This window comes from Penaeus monodon, chromosome 42 (genome assembly GCF_015228065.2).
Source record: "Penaeus monodon isolate SGIC_2016 chromosome 42, NSTDA_Pmon_1, whole genome shotgun sequence".
Classification (NCBI taxonomy): domain Eukaryota; kingdom Metazoa; phylum Arthropoda; class Malacostraca; order Decapoda; family Penaeidae; genus Penaeus; species Penaeus monodon.
In genome coordinates this window covers 15,816,188-15,822,106 of record NC_051427.1, presented here as the reverse complement: position 1 = coordinate 15,822,106, position 5,919 = coordinate 15,816,188, and the positions used below count along the sequence as shown (strand labels likewise).

General features: G+C 35.3%; 1 pseudogene; it reads left to right on the top strand.

The window, feature by feature from the left end:
- The window catches only part of LOC119599170, a 5,504-nt pseudogene extending 462 nt beyond the window's left edge, over positions 1-5,042 (top strand).
- The last annotated feature ends 877 nt before the right edge of the window (positions 5,043-5,919 follow it).

Below are 5,919 nucleotides of genomic sequence, written 5' to 3'. Positions count from 1 at the left end.
AAATTTTTAAAAACCTAATTTGTCAAAAAAAAAAAACATCATGGATGCACCACACGCCCCTGGAATACAGGACATGTGCACCATGGCATGTACGTACATGCCACCCAGCAGATAATCCAGGCATGCCATGGCATGTACGTACATGCCACCCTTCGCAATGGGTTAATCAAGTTTCTTTTCTGGTCTAAAGCCAGATATTCTTATCTCTACCACTTCCCCTATACTATCCTCCTCCTCCTTCTCACTTTACCCATCACACCAGACAATCTAAATGTTCTACCCCATCTTCCTATCATTCTGTCCTACACCACCTCTTCCTCTGCTCCTCAGACTCTATCCCCTCTTCTCCTCCTCACAAGAAAGCCTTTGTTTCTCAGACCCCCACCCAACTCCTTTCCAGAAACTCTGAAGATATCCAAAACTTCCTAAACATGACACAAGAAAATGCTCTGCTCACTTATTTCACCCTCCAATCCCTCTGTGCCTATACCCTCTCCTTTCATGGTATTTGCCAATATCCATCCTCCTCAAGTTCCCCCTACCCCTCTTCCTCCCACTCTTTCCCAAAAGGGCACATCCTCTCCTTCTCCGTGTGCACCACTCTTCTTTCCCCATTATCCTTACCACTCCCAGGATGTTCACGTGATTCCCTTATGCCACAACAGTGTCCTCCAGATCCTTCCCCTCCTGATGCTTCACCACCTTCCCTTGTTCCCTTATTTCATTCCTTGAATGCTTCTCCTCCTATTTCTCCAACACCCATCTCTACTCGTATTACCCATTGATTTTTTTCATAATGGCTCCTTTTGCCAGTTTTCTTTATAGACATAGTGCTCTCCATTTCATCTAATCATCCTACACCATAACCCTTTCCTCTTTTACTAACCTCCACCTTATTTCATTTGCTCCCCCCTCTTTATTCTTTTCACAACCATACTATCCTATAATGCTCTATAACCTTTGACATCTAACAGATTTTATCCTAATCATAAGCTTATTTTCACTCTTTTTGCCACAACACCTTACCATAGTGCTATATGACCTTTGATGTCTCTTTTTTTTATTATTATTATTATTATTCCGTTAACCATTACTCTCGTCCTTGTTTTTTTTGAAAGATTCTATTTTACTCTTTTTTGTTATTAGTATTGCTACTAACATCAATATTAATAGTAATAAAAGAAAAACTCAAGGAAGGGAGAAATCAGCTGGGGTCTCATAAGCTTACTAGTTGTCTCCTTGTGGCTGAGCACTTGTGGAGCCAACTGTGTGCAAAACAAATTTTACAAAAGATTACAAAATTTGGCTGAGTGATTAACCGGTACCATTGGGTTAAGTAATCATGCATATAAGCTTTTATGTTTCTTATTATGCATCATCTGTGAGGAATGAATCCCTCATACACAATGGAGTGAGGTTTACTATTTCTATGATAATATTTTGACATTTCTCAGTAACTTTAGATGAAATTTGTTTTCTTTGTTTGATGTTGTCTCAAGATTTAACGAATTTTAACCCTTTGCAGAATCAGAGAATGGAAATATTGGCAGCAAGACTGGAGTGATGCGGTCCAGCATATACCGCCTCCTAGGGCGATGCCTTGGGGTGGCAGGTTACATGGTGCAGTACGGGTGCATTGCCCACTGCACCCTGGAGTTCGTGGGGGACTTTGTTGTTGTGAGTATTTGTTTGGGGTTTCTATGGTATTTTGAAATGCGTTGATTCTTTTAAATATTTTTATTCCAGTACTCTGTAGAATATGTTTCACAGTTGTAAGTGTCATGAGGTATTTTATTACTGATGTCTGAAGAACATGATTAAAACCCCACCCCCATTTTACTGTATATTGCAATTTTTTAAAGCCAAAACTGAAATGCCATAGTGTTGATCTAATAATTTCTATTAGAATAGAGTTGGCAGCAGTGATACAGATCTATCAAACATAGGTTCATTTGTGACTTTATGCTAAATATATTGGAGAACTCTTGGAATTGTAAAAGAACAATAGTGCATTCAATCTGGATATATGGAAGACCCTGCCTCTTCCTGGGGTATAAGCATACTGTTGATAGGGGAATATTACGATTGATGATTATAATATTTGACTCATAATTGAGAAACAGTATTTGTATCTTTTTAATTTGACAATTTATGTCAGTTCATTACTACATTTTGCATACACTATTGTGATTACATTTGATATTGGAATGTGTGATATGAAAGCTCATATTGTAGTCAGATTATCTGTTTCCCTAGAAACAAGGGTAGTAAGTGTACTACCCATTGCAGGCCTACATTATATACGTGTGTGTATATATATATATATATATATATATATATATAATATATATATATATATATATATATATATATATATATATATATATATATATATATATATATTACATATAATATATATATTAGTACATAATATATAATATGTATATAATATATATATGATATATATATATGATTATAGCTATTATATATGTAGTAATATATATAAATATGTATATATGATATGGATTAATATAATATAAACTATATACATATTAAATATATCATTTGTATATATATATATATATATATATAGTACTTATATATATATAAGATATATACTATACTATATATATAGATACATACATTAATTTTTCTTTCTTCTTCTTCTTTTGTTCTTTCTTCTTGTTTTTTGTATTATTATTATTATTATTATTATTATATTATTATTATTTTAATTAATTCATTTAGTAAGAGTATTATGTATTATTCTTATTATATTATTGTAACGGTGAAGAGGAGGATAAAGTGGTTTGAATTAACTCCACTTCTGCTTAAATATGCTTCATTTTTATAACTGTAGCCTCTTAGTTCAATTTTTCCACAGACATGCACGTTTATAGATGAAATATGCATGATAAAACTAACTGCAAATTAAAGGCATTAAGGTCCTTTAATTGTGCAGTAAATATTTGAGATGTTTTTGGCTCTGGATATAAATATCAAGTGAGACATACAGTCATTAAGAGATGGGCTTCCTTATATTATATCCAGATAAACAGACGGTATTTATTAAGAGTCTATGCTACATGATAGATAGCTTAAAGTGGGTTATTCTAACTAGGACTAGGCATGTTTAATAAACAACATTTCTTAGGGTTTTTGTAATTTTACTTTACTATACATATCTTACTACCCTCCCTCCCACACACAAGGTGTGTCCCCAAAGGTTGAGGGAGGTGGGGGGGAAGGGTTTGTTTAAAACCCTGATTTTTTTAAGCTGATTTAGATCAATTTTAGAAGTTCGATATAAATTGTTTCAAAAAACCCTGTAAATAATATTGGTAAATTTTCTTCTGGAGGAATTCCCTTTAATTTTCAAAAGTATGTACTCAATGAATCCTATATATTTTCTGGAGACTGCATGCCAACATCTCCTCAGTTATTTAGAATTTTAAAATCTCTACTCCTCAGTGCAAGGCCCTTCATGGAACCACTATCTTTCAGAGGATGTATACTTTACTGGCACATTTCACCTCGCTTCAAAACCCCATCAACTGGGATGTCATCATTGCAAGGTCACCCACCAACCCCCACCATAACATCTGCAAGCGGGTCACAGGGATTGGAGGAGACAAGGTCAAGAATGGATACGAATACACATTGTGAGTACCAAATTCCAGGTTCTTGCACAGGCTTTACTGGAAATGAAAGGAACAATGGAACTTATCTATGCTTGTTTTGGCACAGATGAAAATTCCAATGTAAAAAAAAAAAAATTGCTAATTTTCTTAACCCATTTCACAATGGAACCCTGGCATCATACTGGGGTATGTTTGAATGGGTTACTTGGGTTGGTATTTAGGCATCATGATTGTCTTGGGAAACATCAGTTAACATTAGAGGGCATGGAATTAAGTCTGAATTTTTTTTTTTTTTTTAGTTTGTTTTATGATTAGTAGATTATATCCCTTAATTTTTGAAACATTATTCCCAAAAATTGAAAGGGATTAAATAAAGACTTGGATTTAAACCGCCAAAAATTAGAATTCTCCAGACTAGCCATCCAACTTAATTTTTTATATTATTAGTCTACATTTTTTTGATTTATGATTTGTATGGGAATATTAAAGTTTCCCAAAACCCGATTGAGAAAGTAGATGGGGTTGGAAAAAAATTTTTCTTTGGGTTTTAAAAAAAAAAATTTTTTTAGAGTGCATAGTTTGCAAAAATGACTGAAAAAACAGTAAAATAAAAGAAAAAAAAAGAAAATTTGAATTTTGATTTACCAAGACAAATTTTAATGTCATGAAAAATAGTTATAATGCTTCATAGGTTTTCTTACAAAAGAAATGAAGTATTCTGATATGTTAAGCTTGTGATTTTTCCTGCCTAAAAATTGCTCACCAGGGTGATACAGGTAAATTATTCTTTAATTTTCCCAACTTTGTAAGAAGAAAATAGAACATACTAGGAATGAGTACCCAAAACTGCAAGGTTTTTTAAAGTATGAAAAAAGATAAACACTTCTTACCTTATATGAAATTATTTTAGTTCTATTATATCTTTATTCAGAATATAAAATTGAGATCAATTCCTTTTCAAATATTAAATACTTATCTTTTTAAAGGAAAAAGTTGAAAAGGTTTAACCAATTATTTTGGGTTTTACCTGCAAATCACTCCTTTGCAGATATTACACCCACTTATAATCATGCTATAGGAGTTTGTATGGGAATATAGCCTATGATGCACCCTTAAAATCTTCAGATTATAGCCCCTCTACTCCCTTACAGGTAACTGTTTATAGCTAGTCAAAACTTTAGACTTATAGAAAAAACTCCCTCATCAAATATAACCACCATTTTCTACATTCCAGGTGCCAAAGGGGGGATGTTTGGCTAGAAGGAGATAACGCCTTAACTCGACTGATTCCCGCACTTTGGCTCTGTTTTCCCGCTGGTCTTATTCGTGGAAGGGCCTGTGTGTCGTCTCTGGCCCCCCTCTGATGTTGGAAGACTTGACTCAATGCGAAGTGGCAGATAGAGCGGTGATATGCTTTGGCAGTCTCTTGGGCCCTACGCACCCTCTTGCCACCCCAAACCCCCTGCCCACCACCACACATGATGAGAAAACCTCTATTGGGAAGCCATGTGCAGTGTTCAGCACCACTTTGTTTGCTCATTATCCGTGCCAGTTTTATTTCCTGTTGATGCTGGAAGTGCATTTATACAGACTTCAGAGATGTCCTGTTTAGGTCTTCCTTACAATTCAGATTGACTTATCCCTCTAAGTTTCTTGTGCCAAGACAGGGTCTTAATTTTTTTATTTCTTCTATTTTAATAATCTTAAGTATTTTTTCCCCTAGTTCTCTGTCCTTTCCTATTTCCCAGGAAGGGCTGTGAAGAGGATGTCCCTGAGAGAAGGAATAGTATATATGTAGATTTCACACTCACACTCACTCACACTCACACTACACTCAACTCACACACACACCCCACACTCACACTCACACTCACCCACACTCACACCCCACACACACACACACACACCCCAACACAACCCCACACACCACACCCCACACACACACACACCACACTCACACTCACACTCACACTCACACTCACACCACCCCCCCTCACTCACTCAAATCACTTCACTCACTTCACTCACTCACTCCCCCACACACAACACACAACACACCCACACACAAAACACACCCCCACCACCCCCACACACACACACACACACAAAACCCCACACACACCACAAACCTATATATATTTTCTTTAAGAATCTTGAAGCCCCAAATTTATAGGACGAAATATTAAGAGGAAGGGAGATGATTGGATTGTTATAAATTAAAAAATCTATAAGTACATGGTAGCTTATAAAAAGAAGACCATGGAAACAGTGGATGTAA